We start from the raw sequence: 20286 nt of genomic DNA, 5'->3' as shown, positions 1-20286 counted from the left end.
TTATTAGGCAAATGTTGTGCTGTTGTGTGTGAACGGCACTCCAGTTAAAACTACAGTGAGGTGCTGAACCTGCTCCTTAAGGGCATGCTCACTTGAGAGAAGCTGAGGTTGTCACAGCTCTTTACTCAACCCTGACTAAAAGGTAGCACTGAGGACTGCCAATATTTATGCAACTCTCTCATTTTATTCAGAGAGCAAGATCAACCAGGCAAAAAGCCTTGGAGCACCCTGCACATAACAAGTCAGCAGTAGCACTCATTGCTCCTAACTGCTTTCCTGCTGAATAATCAAGCTGGTATTAACTCTGGAAGTTTTTCTCTTCCAAGATGTCGTGCGTAAGTCAAGAGGCTTCAAAGCTGAGGACTCTGCACAGAGTTTACTCTGCTAAAATTTATGCATGGAAATTGTCCCAAGGAACTCTATTTCCATGACTGGGTCTCATGAGATAGCAGGGAAGCAGGCCTAGAGGAACAAGTAGTAATGGAGCTTTTCCCTCAGGAAATCTGTGGGTTTCCCTGTGAGGAATTACTCCAATTACCACAGCTCACTGATTGCCACAGATACAGTTTCTTCTTTCTTTCTCTTTCTCTCCATTCATGCCTTTTGTGCTGCATGGGCCAATCCATTTTTTATTCACAGGCTCTGAGATGATCAGTAAATTCACTGTGCCATGCCAGATAGGTTTCAAGCTAACATCTCCTCAGCTGTCACCTGCAGTTACATATGTCACCAGTGAAGTGCCCCTATAACACTGCATTGGCCTCCCTTCCCAACATAGTCCCTCAGTGTACTTCTACTGACTGACGAAAATCATTGAAGAAGCATCTTACCAACCCCTCATGGCAGGTGGATGGAACTAGGTGAACTTAAGGCTCTTTCCAACCAAAACCATTCTATGACCCTATGTGCACCAAATGTGCAGATGAGTTTAACTGAATCTGCAGGAATACCACTTCGGTCTTGAGCCAGTATTAAGACACCAGTGTTCAGGATTTTATCCCACTCTTCCAGTCCATCAACAAAGTGAAGCACACATGGATGGATGATGTGCTAACTCTTCAGGGGCTGTGCTCCACCAGCTCTGTTCCAAACAGATCTGAGGATAAGACTAGGTGCCAAACAGGACTCCCAAAGTCAAGTCACTGTGCGAGTCCCTTCTTATTTAACATCTCTGTTTTGTTACTGACTTCTGAGAAACATTTTGTATTAACATAGGGCAGCTTTAAGATACACCTCTAATGCTGATATACAAATTATAACACTAAGCTGAAAAAAGGAAAATGCTCCAGTGATTCGCTCTTTTGATTCTGGGATCTCTGTCTCTTCAACATATAACTATCAAATCAGGGTTTAATCAACCTGACACTAGTAGCTCATAGAGATGCCTCCAGCCTAAATCCCTCAACAGACAATGAGCATTGTGCCTCAAAACCACAGAATGGTTCGGGTTGGAAGGGACCTTAAAGGTCATCCACCTCCAAGCCCTGCCATGGGCAGGAACACCTTCCACTAGAGCAGCTTGCTCAAGCCCATGTGTCCAACCTGGCCTTGAACACTGTCAGGGATGGGGCAGTCACAGCTTCTCTGTGTACCCTCACAGGGAAGAGTTTCTGCCTTATATTTGACCTAAATCTACCTCCTTTCAGTTTAAAGCCCCCTTGTCCTACCATTACATGTTGCTTTCCAAGTTAAAACATCAGTCCATTTATAATTATCGGTGATGATTCGCATCATACAATGCCAGTTCAGCATGACTAGGTCTCCCACCTTGCCTCAAACTTTCTGATAGTTAAGATCCCACCTCAAAAGCACTTTGTAAAGGCCCTACGTTGAATCCTGGTCTACCCTGGGTGCTCTTCCAAAGATTCTCCCGCACACCTTCAGTCTGACAGCCATCTAGTGGTACCTGCACTACTCTGCAAGGTAAACAAGCAGCTAACTCAGTGCTTATAGATGCGTCTTCTTGAAGCGCTGGAAGTTGTTCTGGGAGAATGTATTTACATCCTTTATTTATTTACCACTATCCTATAAAAAAATTACAATGTATTCCTACACATTAAACACATCACCAGAATGCTGTTCATGGATTTTTATAGTTGCCACCTTCCATGCATCCTGCCCCCTGAGGTGAGATGAGGTAACAGGGCTAACGCTGCTGCTTCCTTCAGACCAATGGTGCTGCAGAACCCCCGTCCTTCCTGCAGCCAGGCCTCTCTTCCTCTCTAGAGGGAAACAAAGCATGGGGTATTCCTGCAGTCTTCTTGCACGGCTGCCCAATGGATGGTTGCTCCAGGACACATACATGGTATACAAGTGATTCATCCATGGATGCAGACATTGAAGATGCTATTCTACCCTTAGGCAACACAGTATGGCAGTGATTTTTACAGCTGCCTTTAGCTGCTGCATACTCCTCCTCAGTGCCCCTCTTACCCCTCCTCTGCTTTCAAGCATCCATCTTGTACAACTCAATGACAATTGTCAGATTCCTTCTGCAGACTAAGCTCGTTGTTACACTAATTTCCAGCTGACTCAGAGGGACTTCTGTAACAAATACAACCTGAGCTTTTCTAGTTCCTTCCTCAGTTCCCATCCTTTCATATTCTAAATGCTCAGATTTACCCTGCCTGCCCTCAATCACGTAGAGGTCTTTGTAATGATTTTGTCTTCACGTATCCCCTTCTCTAATCTCCTTTTACCTTAGCCTTGCTCCCACCAGAAGTAATGAAAGCAAAACCACATCTGTGAGATGCTTTGCATGACAAAGTTACAGAAACCCACATAACACTGAGCACATTTCTAAGCTCAGCAGACCATGGCACTCATTCCTAACTATAGACATAATTTACTACTAGACATAACATAGACTGAGAGACAGGCTTGAGACTTTACAGGTTCTGTATTGCCCTGAGGTTTTGAGAACTGTGAAATTAAAATATCTTGGGCAATTTAGCATGAAGGCAAAAAGATTGAAAATTAACATTAAGTTTTATTTAGGTTTACCCAGAAGGCAGGAATGTATTCTAGTGTTAAGGGAAGAAAAAAGGCAAAAGAAGATTTATGGAGTCAGCATCAGTACTCAGAGTCAGGTATGATTATACCATATATTACAAGCAACGCAAAGAAAACCAACTGCCTCTGATGTGTGCCTTTAGCTTTACATGTAGGGGTTAATTCACAGTAGATAGATTGACACAGTTGAGGGGAACACCTCATTGCCAAAAGCATGATTTGACCCCAGAATACAGTAACTTGTCAAACAACTATCCAAGTGGCATCAGGCAGATTGCTCAGCCAAGGGCTCATACTGGAAAGAAATATTGTAAACAAGATTTGAAGGAACACAAGCTCTGGCGAGCTACAAAGACAGTGGCAATGGCAGATCCCAGCATACTGGACTTCATGCCTTCTTTTCCTCTACTTTTAATACGTTCAAGCCCTAACCTAATTAAACCCTCAGCTTACCTCAGCAGAAATGCCTTGTAGAGAACTTGTGTGCAATGTTTTCCTCCAGCACTCAGAAGGGATACAAGAAGCCCTACAACCAATAAATAAAACAAGAGAAACTAGTTCTACCTTTACCACTTGACAGAGAAACCCCCCTTACATTCTCCAGCCTCAATTCCTACAGCAGATAATCTTCCTTCTGACTGTCAGCATGCTGACCACTCAGCCCCAGGCATCTGAACCTTCCATGAGGCCCAAGCTGCTGCTGTTCCTCAGCATTTATAATGATCCCAGCTTGCCTTTAGCCCCAAGCCTGATTAGTTAGCAACAAATTATTTGCTTACTGTGGTTCTATGTCTCTTTGTGAAGTTCTGCAAGCAACCAAAAGAAAGAAGAGAAAGGAAAAGCTCTAGCTGGCACACATACAAACACGTATCTTGATGTGGAAGATAATATCCTTAGGGAGGAAAAAATGAGACATTAATTTTCCCATGACACAGCGCAGCAGAACACAGTGTTATGCACTCTCTAAGAAATTAGGGTTTTTTTCTCCCATTAAAAAAGGCAGCAGGTTTTGTCATGGACCTTATACCAGCTCCTTTCACAGTTCAGATGCATTGATCACGGAAAGCTCTCACGACAGACCCTCCTTCACAAGGAATTCACAGTGAAAAAAGTAAATAGACTTAATTAGTGGTGTGTGCCTTTCCAGAATGGAAGTTCTAACTAATAGCTCAAAAGCTACCTGGGAGCTCCTTGTGAAACAAATTACTTCTTTCTTTTTATGTATCAGAGGAAGTGAACCAAATTACAGAAGTATTAAAAATCATGCTAATATTTTGTCATTTATAATTGCAAATACAGTGCATGCAAGTATACAGAAAAGCAAACAAATTGCTCCTGACCCCTCTGAAACTTGAAAAGGTAGATGGGAAGGAAACATAACAAAATGAACTGATCTTTAGACATCAGCCTTTTTCTGTGCAGATAAATCTCTGCTGAAATTAAACAGAAGTAAACAAGATAAAAAAGTTAACCACAAAACCAAAAGATAATTCAAGTTAGTAATGTAAAGTCAATAGGAAAATAGGGACTATTGAAAATGAGCTCATATCTTTACATTGGCAAAAGATTAAATGCCGTGTTTAAAAGACTTCAGTTTATTGTGTTGTATTACATTAAATTTATTTTTGACAATGGCTTGGTTTTACACTGAGTAGTGTGATATCCAGTGCTATTTTAAGTACAGCATAAAACTCTTAATTATTCTTGAACACAGTTGTTATTACTGTACCATGTTACATTGACAGGCACATATAAATATGGTTCCATTGAACTGGGAGCCCCTCCCAGACATGATTTTGGTTTGGCCTATAGACTTTTTCTTCACATTAAGCCACTAAAATAACTACTTATCACTAATTATCTAGAGGTCCAGCAACATTGTATACTGAGTGTATTACCTGTAGAAAGAATTAAGATGTCTGCTCAGATAGTTCACAGTCAATGCAAAAGGTAAAGGAAGGAGAACCATAGAATCATAGAATAGTTAGGGTTGGAAAGGACCTTAAGATCATCAAGTTCCAACCCTCCTGCCAGGGGCAGGGACACCTCGCACTAAACCATATTACCCAAGGCTGAACATTTTCCACGTCTTCATAGCTTCACATTTTTATGTAATGTTCTTGTTTTCAGCCACCTATTTTTAAACGTCTCAGCAGGATATGCTAGTAAGTGAGCCAGGGGGAAGTGCTGAAGGAGGCAAATTAAAAAGAGAAAAATGAAGCCCAGTGGACAAGGTTAAGAAGGCAAGTTTTAACATGCACAGGGAGCTGGGCTGGAGCACGTACAGTGTGGGAGAGCTGTCTCATTACCAAAAAAACACTTTTGAAATATGGCTTTAATTGTAGCCCTAATGCTTGTCATCACCAGGTCTCACTGATTTTCACTATTGCCCTGACTTGCCTGTGAAGCATTGTCAAGGCCGCATTTTGTGTGGCAAGCACCCAACAAAACAATGTGACCACTTCCCCTCCCTCCTGACAGCAGTAAATATGCAGTAAGGTTAACAGTAGAAGCATTGTGTTCATTAGTCCTGTTTAACAAGTAGATTTTCCCAACTTCAAGAACATCACAAAATCATTAATCACATTATTGACAACAAGTGAAAAGTCAAACTCTAGGAGAGCATCATACAAGACTTCCACAAATTCCAGATAAAGGCCAAAGCTGATAGCTGAGTTAAGGTTATAAAGCTCAATCGTGACCCAACTCTCTAATTCTCTGCTCTTTACATATTAATGTATTGGAAAAGCCCGTCAGCTGTTTCAGTATCACATACCAAGCATGAAGCAGCACAGCAGGTCCACGAACAGCAGCTCAAAGTATGCACCTCAGTCTGATGAGACATTTGCTGTTGGCCTGGTCGTTTTTAAACTTACCTAAATTACCTTTCGGACAGTTTGTATGATCACTGCTATGGAACCTGGAATGATTTTTTTTTAATGCAGAAAATGAGTGGCAGATTAGGAACACATGTTTCTTGAACCAGCATAATACTGCTGAAATGCCTTTAAGAGAAATTGCTGCTACGACATTTTTGTCACAAACTGTCTTCAAAAAACACATTCCTCAAATCAACAAAAAGTACTAGTGATATTTTGCAAATTTTTTCTATTTATAGATTTTTGGTTGGTTGATTTTTACCATACAGCTGTTTTTTGTCCCCAGACAATTAAAATTGTTGATTTATGTAAAGCTAGATCAGATCTTTCAACATAAACACCAACTGTAATTAACAAGTTTCCTTTTCTTACTTGTTTACTGATGAAGTGGAAGGGCAGAACTTTGGTCTGCTATAAGAGAATATAAAATGAAACCCAGTAAGGACTGGCTATCTAACACTGAGGACGCCTGAAAAACCTGAGAACACTGTGATTAGGAAGTTCACTGAAAAAAAACCCAAAGCATAAAATTGAGGAGACAAACCCCCTCCACACATTTCTTTTTCTTTTCCCTGTAACAGCACAAATTTTAACATAAGCTTTTATCTGGCAGCAGTAAAACATGAATTATTTCTTAGGCTGAACTATCACTACATGTTTCATAAGGATTAACTAGCATGTTATTAGAGTAGTCAGTGATTCAGAATGCCAGAAGACTGGAAGATTAAACAAAAGCTAATCTCTGGAAAAGTAGGACAAAATGCTTTGTTTCTTTTTCAGGAAAAAGAATTCACAGCATGCAGGTTCCCAAAAGCTAGCTTCTCCCTCTCTGAATTGGTAAGACAAAGTTTTTCTCAACCATAATACTTCCCCATCTACCTGTCCCACAGGAATGCAGCTTTCAATAACTGTATTACAAAACATGATGGATAGGGAAGGAAAAAGTGTTGCTCATGTTTTTGACAGCTTAACACTAGTAATAACGAATTTTTCTATGAATCAGGCAATTCTTATTGCACTGCTGGTCAGACAACAAGGGTTGACATGTCAGGTTGCTGCTAAGTTTGAAGAGGTATTCAGCAAACCACTGAGAAACAAAATGCTGTGAAAAACATTTTAAAGGAAAATATTGGCAGAATCAACATTTACTTTAACCTGAATACAACAGTATAAAGCATATTTAAGTTCCCATCACAGACTTATCAGCTGTAGGACACATTCTAAGAGAATAAGATCAGTTTGACACATCGTGTTCTACCAGAAGTCCCTTACTACAAAGGACTGTTGCTTTCACAGAACTGTGAGTGCTGCCAACCTTCAATTATTCTCAGAAAAGAATAACAACTAGAGTTTTGGATGCAAAACCTGAAATCAAATTATTAGGGGTTATAAGCAGTGCCTCTTTATTCTCTTCTTGTGTTTTCATGATGGTATGTAAATTTAATCCAAAGCAGCTGTGTGTTCAAGTCTTAGCTTTAGAACTCTGTTTCTAAATGTCAAAACAATGTACTATCATCATATTGATGGAAAAGTTTATATCCAGGTTATCCTTGACTAGGCAGCAATGTCACATTCTTCAAAAGATAGATGAGTTTTCATTCAGCATGACATTTAAATAATGTTAACTGTTCATATGAGAGAGATGGTGAATTTAGAGTCAACCTCCTAATACTGTTCTGCATTAGGTTTGTCTTTTATATTTAACTATTACACTTTTAGCAGCATCTCTCACCAAGTTCTGCATTGGAAATATCAGTGGCAATCAATCAGGACTCTGATAGTAAAAGATAACGACAACACAGTTCTTGGTAACATAAGACATAAACAGAGAGCAACGGATATGCCTCCTACATAATACTTAATTTTCAAAAGTGGCTTAAGTTTTTTTTTTTGACATTTTAAAGACATTTTAAAGAGAGTTTTAGTATTTAAAGGACCTTTGACAGCTATCAATAAAAATACCCAGGAATTCAGCACTGAACTTATGCAGAAAATCATGAAAATGGTCTAAAATGGCCTTTGAAATGTCCAAATATCTTCAGTAACTCTGGAAAATATCTAGTATCATGGTGTATGACAGTGAAATGTCACACATTAAGTAGGTCTCTTGAACACTTCTATTAAATGATCTCCTGAACTAGAATAATCTTCCTATCCAAGTGCAAATTGCCCAGGAATAGCAGTTGCACAAATACTGCAGCTCCTGGGAGGATTTATCCAGGGGTGAGTGAAGCTTTTAAACATTTGCAATTCATACCTGAGTGATCTCTTACTTCCCTCCAAGCTCCCTCTTACAGTCATGTTCTGCTGAGAGACCCAATTAAACAGATGCAGCTGCCGAAATCAGTTCTCTTAACGGTAATGCATCAGTTCATGACTCTCCTTGGGACCAAAGGCACCTCAGAGGAAGCAGCTCTCTGACAGCTGGAAAGGAAGCTCCTGCTCATCTGCTCCAGGGTCAGACCTTTCCTGTGGCAAGGTCTGGACCCAGCAGTTGGTACTGGGCACTTCTTGCCTTCAAGGATGCTCTGATGTGGATGCAATGATCTGATAAGAAATTGGAAGCAGCAGGGCTGGGTTGTGAGGTCTGCTCAGTGCATCCCGTTCAGTTGAACTATGCTGGAAAATAAAAGAACCAACTTAAGACTTTCTGAATTAATATTTCTTGTCAGCCTTGCAGCGCACAGTTGGCTACCCTTTGAGACTGAAACTCAGCATAGATTGACAAGACATAGATAGTGGTATCTTGCAGGAGAAAAATGTTAAGACTACTTGCCAGAAGTAAAGTACATAACACATTCACCTCAATTAGGCAAATTACAAGAAGATTAAAAGCTCTTCTTCCTCTCCTAGGTTTTGCTTTGCTCCCCATCTCCTGTGTATTCCACGTATGGAACCTGATTTATTGTTGCCTTGTACCTCTTCTCAAGAAATATGAACCAAATCAGTGTTCAGTAAACACATAAAAGCCCTCTTACTGATCCATAGTTTCAGCCAGGTCTTGTGTTAAGCATTGCTAAATGTGGAAGTGTGAGCTAGCTTTAAACTCAGAAGACTCCAGGCTAGCAGCTAGTATGGAATGTTTATCAGTCAGATCATCACTTACTGGCTTGTTCTGTTCCCACAAGTTCCTCTATCCAGTCCCTTAAAATTAGAATAACCACTTCTCAGAAATGAATGAAGTTTCTATAGTTTCAGATCTTGCAGTTAAAAATTAACTGTTATCAGTGTTACAATATTTAGCATCTGCTGCAAGTCACTCCTGGCTAGTTATCAGCTCTTCTATGGCTCCCTAATGATTATCTTTGAGAGGGAGAGGCAAGGACAAACTATATTTTATCCTCAGTGAGATAATTCAGCTCATGCTGGCAGGCAGACCTGGCAAATGTTTCTCTTGAGTAGACATTTTTGATGGACGTTGCCACAGTGACATTTGCCAAAGCAGCATCTGTAAAAGAATAAGGGATGAGCACATCTATGCCCATGTTCTGTGTAGGCTAGATGAAAAAAGCCATGAGGAAGAACTTAGCAGATGTTACCATTTGCAAACAGCCATTTTGGAGGATTAATAGCTCCTGTAGCCTGAATAAAATGGCAGAGTTGGTGGGTTTTTTCTCCCACTGGAAAATAACTTTCCTAACTGACCCAAAATCGGAAGGTGGAAGATGTGTTCAACGTCACATGCATCCTTCCAATTTCAGTGAATTCCACCTTGAAATCAAAGGTAGACACCAGCACCATTTCCAGGGTGTTTTGGTCATAAAGCACACAAAATGCAAAATGCCAATATTTGATAGGTAGGGCCTAGATCCTTCCACACGTATGTCAAAAAACACACAGTCGGAAATTTTTATTCACATTCACAGATGTGTATTCCCAAAATACTATATTTGCAGTGACTTTTGGAAAATCTAAGGAAATATCTATTACTTCTCAGGAGCTGGCATTCTGTGATTCAGGTTTGGCTTCCTGCCTGCTCGTTTACTTAAATTTTCACTAAATAATCATTTTTGGTTGACACTGATTCCATTGTATTTTATATTCTAGGCTTACCATTCACTTGAAAGCTCAGGAATTGACTATTGATGTCAAGAATTATGAAGAGATGTAGCAAAGTGTTCTGTTAACTAAGCACACAAGGCAGAGTTATGCCCTGAGACAGATGGAAATTAAAAGAATGCAGAATCTGGAGAATTTTATGATCTTCTTACTAAACACAAATTAGTCATGAAAAATCATTTTCTACATACTGATTTACAGGTACCTGAAAATTTAGGCTTGAAAATAGGGATGATATTTTCAGAGACATAGTAATTGTCCTTTCTCAAATCAGCTTGTTTCTCTAGACATTAACAGTTCCTGGGTGGGCAGGTTTTTATCCTGAAAACACTGCTGCATTTCCATATGGTTAAATGCCGTAAGAAGTTTACATCCCAAGTTGTAATGACTGATTGGGATCTAAAAGCACACAGTAGGCCAGCTATCAACCAGGAATGCCTAGCATAGCCTGGAGAAGAGGAAAATATGGGCAAAACCCAGTAACACATACATCCCCCAAAACCAAACACACTCGTACACAACCAGTAGCTTTTGGAGATGGATCTGACCAATGTGCCATATCCACATGGCAGGAAATGGTAGAGTTGGAGGATGCCTTGTCCAGTGCTCCCATTCAGGTTGGTAATTGGGGTCCGAAATTACCATAATTTCCCCTTGTAATTTGTAACCTTTGGATTAGAAAGGGTCAACTACTGCTTATAACTGTTACTCAGGCTGAGGTGCATTAAAAAGCCTAGAGTGAAAGGGCATCAGAAATCAAGAAACCTAACTTATATTCTCTGCATTTGTCAGAGGTCATAACAACAGGGTTATTCTGTACTCAGGCTACTAAATGGACACAGAAAGAATTAGTTCCATAGTTGTGAATGATTGATTACTCTCCTTGGTTTCTAATTTTGTGTCAGCAAATATCTCAGGTTCCGGTCTTAAGGTGGTAAAATAAATCATGATATAATTATACCTTGTCAGTGTTTCAGTGGAAAAAACTGCATGAATTTATTATTTCTGAACAGCAGTCATATAATAACAGAAGCCTAAGGTTTACCAAATTAAACAAATAAATTAACTTCTATCCATGCATTTGAGTCCAGATTAAAAGGACTAAACTCAGATTTTAAAACTGACATGCTTCATTCTGGAAGATGAGCAGGCTACTGCTTATAGACACAAGGATTATGCAGCAAGATAAGCACTTGTAAGTTTGGAAGGCAGCTAGTTTCAAGCTATGAAATACATCAAGTCAAACTGTACATTGAAGCATTGTATCTACTGTCAATAAATATGAATTGTTTTAAATGATTAAAGAATTTGTAAAATTCTTTTGTAAAGCCAATGCTTGGAACTCAAGGTAGTGAATTTATGCTGTAAGGTACCTGATTTTCGGCTGTCAAGCTAAAAACCTGTCTGGAGAGGATAGAAGTCAAAGGCTGAGATTCATTAGAATTCCAGAGCAAGACTGCCATGACAGATTGGACATAAACTGTTCAACAGAAGAGAAAATCACTTAATGATATGTGATAACTCTGCATGTTTCTAATTAGAAGAGGAATTTCCTTGTAACCTCATCACTGCGTAGCTCCAGAGATGCCTTCCTCTTTTTCTTAGGCACATAGGTAACATGAATAAATAGGAGCTGGCCTCAGCCTGTGTGCAGAAGCAGAAAAGTGCAATTTAGAAAAGCTGAATTAGCTTAATCACTTTTGATTTACCCACGCAAAAGCATGAAGACTTGATCCTGAATTCATCCTCAGATGCAAGAGGCCAACAATTCCCTTGGTCACTTTTGTACCCACCCTGTTGCTAGAAAAACTGGGCCTTATTCAACAGCTATGACAGATAGTAAGCTAGCTATTCGAGTTAATGCATAGTCACTCAGCAAGAACAGGACTCTGCTTGGCAGGAATCATGACCCAGACCCATAACAGCACTTAATGTCACCAGTCTTCTAAATTTACTGTGATAAATGGAATATTTCATTGGGTCCTTAATGATTTCTATTATGAGAGTATAAAAGGCAGACACCTGAAAAACCTAAATCACAAGCCTTTGCTATTTGAATAATAGCTCTGCTCCCTGTTTGCCTGGCAGGCAGGGTGAGGTGCACAGAGCAGCACATGGCAAGCCCTTGCCACATTTCTTTTCTGTAACTCGTTTTAATCAAGCAACACTTGACCTGGGAGACATTCATGTTACATCTGGCATATCATCAGAAAGTAAAGGGAACTGCAGCTTGATGAAGCTGGAGTCCATGCTCCATGCTTGCTCTGCACAGCAAGTAGTCTCTCAATATGGATTACTTTCAGCCTTCTAGTCATCTAATTTTTTTCTCTTTTGAGTCTGAATTATCTACTAATACCTTTTTTTTTAGCAATGGAAACTCATTATAATCACTCTGCTTCTTAATCTCATTGCAATTTCAGCATTCAAGAATGAAAGGGTCTAAAATTACATTAAACTTGTCAGGAGACACTGGGAAATGCTGTTTTAAACACCAGATAGCAACCTGAGCCATAAACTCAGAACAACGGACTTTCCTAACCGGGTAAAGAAAAGAGATTTAATTTCAAATTACCTGATTTTAAAAGACACTCAGCTGTAGTCTTCCCATAATCACCAGACTAATTCTTTGAGGACTTGGCTCAGTTAAAGTATGTCATCTACCTAATGTGATTCCTGATGTACTTTCTTTGCTCATTTCAAAGATACAGGATTGTTAGACCATATTTGTGGGAGAGATTCTTGCTACTTACCACTGATGCTCTCTGAATGCCCAATTCACTGTAGTGCACGCTGAAAAATTCCTACTTATCCAAGGCCTTTAAAACTCCAATGATCTCTGAAACCTGTTGGATTTTGGTGATTGACCTCCATATTGAAATGGTTCCCCAAATATCAATTCTTTCCTCTTTGTTTCAAAACGTCCTGTTTTAACAAAGACTGCCAATTTCAGAGCACCAACAATGATGATGCCATTGTTATCATCTAAACCATTAATAGAATTGCTCAGGTAGTGGTCAGGCTGCTGCAGTCACTCTGGGTTAGAAGACCTCTACAATTGTTATGGCTTTCTACTAAATTAATTAAAAGTTCTATAAAATGTATCTACACAGATTTAAAGCTAAGTGGTGGCTGATGCATGAATGGCTTTAACCTGAGGTTAACGTTAAATGAAAAACAAAGGTAAATGGTACTGCATTTGAATGGGCAGTAATGACAAGAAATAAAAGTTTACTACGTGGAAAAGCAATTTTAGAACAAAATTGTGTATTCAGAGATACTGAATATTGGAGGATATTAAAAAAGCATTTAATACAAGCCACTGGTAGGTAATGTAATTTTGTAGAAAAGCCACAGTGAATTGAAAGAGTTCATAAAGTGGAAAATAGAAGATTAAAATAATGAAATTTTGACACCACAAGATATTTTAAAGCTGTGATTGGGATAAGGCAATCCCATTATCAAGTTCATCATCTGATGTTATTAAGGGAAATAGCTATGAACATTTCAGAGAGTAGATTAGATGCTGTGAATAAGTACATCAATGGCTGTGAAAAAAAAAAAAAAAAAAAAGCCAGGATGTGGAAATCCATCCCTTAGTCTTTGCAGCAAGTCAGAATGCTGAAAACAGCCTAGTTGGAGTAACACTAAAACTCTTACATACATGGAAGGATGGGAGATAGAGTTTTGCAAACATGACTGCTATAGAAACCAATTCCATTGACTGCAGAGGATTCCCAAGGTAAGGCACAGAAGTATTCCTCCCCAGAGCAGTGTTTCATGAACATTCTGGTGACCAAAAGACTTGATAGTAGATGAATCTGAGGCCCATGATATTCAGCACGAATGCTGGTATTGAATGAAGGTTCCTTCTACAGAATATCCCACTGAAAAGCAAAATTTTATCCGAAACTGATGTCTTTATTGCCACTGAAAGCAGCCTTTTAATAACAAGAGCTTTTATGACAACAGATTTCTGGTTCACAAGCCAGGCTACTCAAGTGCCAGCGAAAATGACTTCCCCGCTAATTCCTTCTTCACACTCAATATTTGTGAAAGAAAACAGAACCATGATTCAAATACTGAGAAAGAGGAATTTTGTGACAGCGACCAGAACCATCTGTGCTTTCCTGAAAGTCTAGGACGCCATCTCATCTTTCTTGTTTTTCTCACTTTGTTACTAAAGCACCAATGTTAATTCTACCATACTAGCCACTTCTATTTAGCTTTGTATTTCAGATAAGACTTATCACCTAATTTACACGTCTGTGGCTAGCACTGGCAAAACATCTTCCTTGTCAATGCACACGCAAAGTCTGCAGCAAGCAGCATTGATCATTCTATTATCACTCTGTTATGCTTAATTTCCTCTTTATCTTTCAAGTCTAACTGTCGCACACAGAATCAAGTGGTGGCAACACAAATTACCCTTGCCTTTGGCAGGCATGCTGCAGGTACATCGCTTTTGTTTTACCCCAGCACAACTGAGGACTCCTAAACTATTCAAAGAATCAAATTAACAAGTGCATGGCAAACTTTAAGCGCTCTGATAGGACTTTATAACAAGCAATTAACTGATGCAGCCAGCCAGTTTTACAAAGCACTAGAAATCTCTGCCAAGAGGGAGACTGCTGCAAGCATCAACCAGCTTCAGCATCCACCTGGGTAGCTCCCTGCCTCAGTTCTGCCCCAGCCAGCAACAGGCAGGGCTCAAGTGGTCTTACCCCACTCATAGACAAAGGAGGCAGCACGACTACAGTACAGAGAAGCAGGGATAGTCATTCAGTATTCTCCACTCGGAATGAAGGAAGGAAGAGCAGGAAATGAAATACAAGAAACTTTGTGAATGAAATTACACATTGATGAAAGAATATCCCCATCATACACATTATTTGCTTCTAAAGCAAAGGTGGTTTTGGGAAGGAAAGTCCCAAGAGTTCCTCCTGACAGTACCAGTAATTCCCTGATGAAAGCAGTGGTTGCCACTGGCTTTGGTTTAAAGGATGAAATAAATACTTTTCCTCTTCCTTCTTTTCGGATCCAGCCAAAAACCATCACTTGCCTCATCCACAGGCCAACCTATCATCCTATGCCCCGAGAAATTAAATTACTGAACACACTGGGATTATAAGAAATGCCAATGCAAATATAAATAAGTTGCATCAGTCTATTTTTTCTGATACTTGAAGATTCTTTGAACCTTCGGCATTTCCAAACATCACCAGGATTATCAGAAGCTTGATTTCACAGTTTATCAACACAGTACCTTGCAAACTGTCCTGCATAACAGCCATGCATAGATAAGCAACTCTGCAAGCAGAACAGAAACTGAACAGCAGGTCAGAAGCACAATGTGGTGACCCTTTCTTCTCTTGCTTTATGAAGTTTTTGTCCCTCTGTGTTTAGCTGTGTTGGCTAAGGCCCAAAGCGATGGAAGTTTGCTTCCCATAGGACAGGTACTACTCCAGATGCTGCTTTCATATCTGCGTTGTAATCTGCAAGCCGGTGGCAAATAAGGGAATCTGCTCTATTCCAATATCAACCATCTCAAACAAGAATACTCCACAAGTTCCTTGCCACTACAGCAAAACCTTCACTTTCAAACCTTAATGAAGAAACAATTCCTTTTTAATTGCCATCATTAATTAAGCTTTTTAGAACATTTTAACAATTTTTCTTAAGGCACTGGCATTCCACAGATTAGCACATGCAAAATGCAATGCCCAAACTGCTGAGAGTACTCCATCCATCATTTACCACCCTTAGTGCATCTCTTAGGTCCTGCCTTTACTGTATCTGGTCTAGTATAGTATCCATACTATACACACAAGTTACATGAGCATTTGAGAATATTAATTAACAAGAGAACTTTTGCTCCATTTTTTCTCTGGCAAGGTCAGTTCAGTAAATTGCAGTGATAATTACAGGTGCTCTGACTCAACTACTGTTTGTGTTCCCTAGACTCTACTGGTGCAGATCTGAACACAAGTGATAACTAAACCAGCCAGTATACATTACTAACTCTGCACTAACTTAATTGCAGCAGTCTTTAATTATGGAAAGTGCAGGAGAATAACTACTAGCTTTAGATGGAGTTTTATTCCTGGCTAGCTGAATCATGAAATAACAATGTGCACAAATAACATGTTGACAAGTACTGACTCACAAACATTTATCATATTGTTTTCCAGTTTCAATTTATTTCCAAAATGTGCCTCTTCTAGGTTTCTTTCTCTTACTTGCATGACTATGTGACCCCACTCAAGTTATGTATTTTGACATCTGAAAGTGGGAAACTTATAGTACATAATCTTAACTCTTCCCCTGGCAGTCATGCATGCTCAGACAACTCTGGAAACAATACACTGTGTAAAGTTTTTCAGCCCATGTAGCCTTAAGGCAGGGAAATGAAAGATGATCCCTTCATGTCCTTTTCAGGTTATGCTTCTAATGGATTTCTTCTATAGCTTGAGATAAAGTAAAAGTGTTTATAAGATAATGTAACCAGAACTAGAAGAGTTGAATTTTACTGCCATGCAATTAGAGTGCTCTTGTGGTTTGATTTCTTCTTGAACTTGCTGGTTGTTTCATCCAATGGGCTATGACTATGTGATCCTTTCAAAAACCTTCTGCTTGGCACAGGCTTCACATTTTTGCACAGAGCTAGACAAAATACATCCATGCAACTGAAGATTATAGCAGCAGCCCTACATACATGTTTACAGATTGATATTGAATATTGTTATGTATTTTACTGCATAAATAAGCACTCACTATAGAATATCAAAGGAAACGTTTTGCATCGAAGAACTGAAAATACTCATGTACTATCAATGCAGTCTAAAAATAGGCAGTGTTTTGAGACCCAAGAACAGACATGTTCTCTCACACACAGACAAGCATAGCTATCATTTATCACATGCTCTGAACATCTTTATACAGTTTACAACAACATAAAGAAAGAACTAGTTCTTTCCAATACTAGCCACTCATATTACCGATATAAGGGGAAATTAGATCAAGATGTTAAAACCTGGTCTTTATCATATCTGTTAGGAAAAAGCCCTAAAACATATTCCTAGCGCTGCTTCACAGATACGACACCACACTGAATCCACCAGGAGCTGGAGCCACAGCTTCTCATAGGGAATGCTTACTTAGAAATAGAAAAGAAGAAATTTGGATCAGTGGATATCTTTTCACAGCCATGACACTTTCCGTGCTCTGAGAGTCTTCTTTATCTTAGCAGAGACATATGTCCAGTGTTAGGACCAATATGCTGTTAAGTTCACATGAGGAGACCTTGTTGTATTATGACGAACAGAAACAGAACAGCACTGACATAATCTGAAACTAAGACATGAACTGATGAGGTGTGGTAGGATAAAAAGCTAACAGCATGTTTTAAGTGTATGTGAGTGGGACTAATAAGGAGGAGTAAGAAAGTTATTTTATAGCATGGTTGAGGCAGACTGGAAGTCTGTGTGCAGCTCTGGTAGCCATGTTTGAAAGGATATTGAAAAACCATGAAATGATGGATGAGCTGTGTCTAGTACCTGAGGTTCTGTCTAGCTGTTGCATGGCAACAAGGGGTGCACGCTTCTGGGCCAGCTCTTGATCTCCAAGGAGTGCCTGTAAAGGGAACAGATCTGCAAGCTGCAATATTTCCTACAAACCCTCCTCCATTGTCTGACCTGGGATATGGGCTGTCACAGTCAGGCTCAGGAAAATGGTGACAAGTTTTCTTTCCTCCTGCAGATAAACTCACTCCAGGAGTGTTATGCTGACATATTGCCTATAATTAAAGCAGGTTTGTTTTTTATTCTCCTTTGAAGCACTTCATATTGCCAGATATGATATGCTTAAAGAAGTATTTATTTTTCACTAGTGGCATTTCTAGTTTGTCTGTGATGACAATTTTCTGTATTTTTGCTACTAAAGACATTTCAAGCCTTTCCTGAGGAAGAGAAGGAACCAAATCGAATGATGTTTTTTCCTCAGTTTTAGAACAACAACAACAAAAAAAAAAATACAATCTCTTTTGTGCTATGAGTTTTTGCAGCATTGTAGAAAAAATGATACATGTGTGTTCCACACCACATTTAAAACTCGAGGAAATCTAAATCTCAAGGTTTACTTTTAACACTATCATTCTGCCATTTCTTAAAAACTAATCTTCCCTTCCTGCAGCAGGGACAGCAGGAATACATCTGCCTTTTACATTCCACCCTATCCTCTAGCCCCTGGCTGAAAAGCTAAAAAAAATAAATCAGTCTACCATACAGAGGCAACTGATTTGGTTTGTGTCGAGTGCCAGAAGCCTGAAAACTCAAAAATCCAAAGTCACACTCCAGAATCCATGTGACTGTCCCCAAAGAAAATCTAAATGATGCTCATGTCCACAAATGAATTTTCTACCACACTATCTGTTGAAAAGGATCCATGTGAGCCCCAGCCCAGTGGGGTTCAGAGACCCCTTTGACTTCAGTGGTTTCTGGTATGCATTTTTGTGAGAAAACTGCTTTCTTTTCTGATTCCTGCTCATTCTCACCCCAACCTGATCCAAGTTGGCCTAAGGGCAGGGACTGCACTACCTTTAATTGATGAGGATCTTGCCTTCACTTTATTAATGGGAGTGAGAAAAACAGACTGGGAGAAAATGATCACATTATAAAAGCTCTATCCTGTCAAAGACATAGTCTTGAGAGTTTGTTTACATAGATGTAGCGATTGAATTTCACTTGACATGTCACAAGCATCCAGTCTGCTGGCCACAGAACAAAATGAATAATTTAGCAGGGAACTGCTCTATGCCAAGCAAACAGGTTGTAAAACAGTTCTGCACAAAACCTGGGGAACCAGCTGTCTAGATCTGAGGCACAGAACAGTATTTACTGCTTATGCATCATCCTGAGTTGCTAACAACATAGCCCAAAAATTAGGAAAAGGATGATGAACACAGAATAATTTTTTTTTTTATTGTCCTTCATCAGAATATCTTTTAACACATGGACAACTACAGGGAAATGCAGGCATTGCTTTTATGGTTGCTGACATTTAAAAAGTGTATACTAAAGCAGATCTATCTGGGGAATATCACAGTCTACGTACAACAGATGAGACAACTGCCAGTTTTCATGTGATGAGAGCACTGGCGCACAATTTGGGCAGAAAATGGAGAAGTCATTCCAATGAGTAATTTGGGAAGCTAAATGTAGAGCCATGTTTGCCTGGATGGTGCAGTTATAAAACCTTTCCTTTCCTATCATGACACTGAACAAATGAACGTCGGTTTTATTCACTCCTCAGTGGGTGGATTTTACAAAAGAGCTCTGCACTGACCTCATTGTGATCACACTGGAATCAATGGAAATTTAACGCCAGATTCATCCAGAGTAGGAATTGGCTATCACTGCCCAAGGGGTCCAATGTTACACATTCATACATTCTGCAAAGCCTTCATAATTACCCTGTCATTCAGAGTGGCCGCACATCCATGTAATTGCTCCATTTTCTGGCCTGGCTTCCCTGCTAGCTTCCATGGTAATCCGTTTGTTTCCCAGGTGGCACCTCTGTCCATTTACAAATGACATCTTTCCCCTGGCTTTACACAGTTGGAACTGCAAGGAATTAATTTAAACTTCAATGAGAAAATATTTTGACTGTCCTTAGTCTAGGATATGTAGTTGTAAATTTGTGATCAATTGCCAAACTTTTAATTTAATAACATAGGGGAAAAGCATCTTAGTGGAGCAGACACTAAGAATTATCAACTATTCTCTTCCACACAGAAGTATTTACAATTAAATACATCCAGGTTTGTCCATGTGAAGCAGCAGAAATGCCAATGTATTCTTTAATAAATATTCAAGAAAACGTCATCCTTTAATTTTTCAGCAAATTCTGGATAGATTGTTAACATTCAAAAGGTAAGACATACTTAACTACTATACTTGACTGCTCCTCCAGAAAAAGGCAAGAAACTAAATAAAGGAACATTACAGTATTGTGCATAAAACACTAAAACTGGGAAATAAATCATTAAGTTGTATTTGGGGAAATAAATGAAGACTTCAGCAAACGAGTTGCCCATGGAGATACATTAAAAAGAGACAACAGCTGAAATTTAAACAAAAATGTGTAATTCTTAGAGCAGCGAAGCTCTTTTAATAGAATGACAGCTATCATAAATGGAGTTAGAAGGCACAAGAACAACAGCATTGATGTCTCTCAGAAAACACTAACAATTAACAGTGATAATAATTTTACAGGAAAAAATGGTGGAATAAATAGTACCATGTAGTTATAAGTCATAATTTGGATATAGTTTACAGAACTC

The 20286-nt window shown here is 39.3% G+C and overlaps 1 long non-coding RNA gene across 3 annotated transcripts in view; it reads right to left on the bottom strand.

The window, feature by feature from the left end:
* LOC133215130 (uncharacterized) overlaps window positions 1–20286 on the bottom strand; it is a 29636-nt gene that overhangs the window by 7625 nt on the left and 1725 nt on the right. The window contains exons 2-4 of one of the 3 annotated variants that reach the window (XR_009726321.1): window positions 19417–19567; window positions 8149–8510; window positions 3466–3538 (exon numbers count right to left, since the gene is read on the bottom strand). This is a non-coding gene — a long non-coding RNA (uncharacterized LOC133215130). Of the gene's footprint in view, window positions 1–3465; window positions 3539–3972; window positions 4420–8148; window positions 8511–19416; window positions 19652–20286 lie in introns of those variants that run through there. The other 2 variants (XR_009726322.1, XR_009726320.1) reach the window with 2 other exon arrangements.

Source organism: Neopsephotus bourkii, unplaced genomic scaffold, assembly GCF_033783945.1.
Source record: "Neopsephotus bourkii isolate Nb327-2 ecotype Australia unplaced genomic scaffold, CSIRO-AGI_Nbou_v1 NB_954, whole genome shotgun sequence".
In the NCBI taxonomy this organism is placed as follows: Eukaryota; Metazoa; Chordata; class Aves; order Psittaciformes; family Psittacidae; genus Neopsephotus; species Neopsephotus bourkii.
The sequence above is the reverse complement of the archived record's forward strand: the minus strand, read 5'-3'. Positions and strand labels throughout refer to the sequence as shown.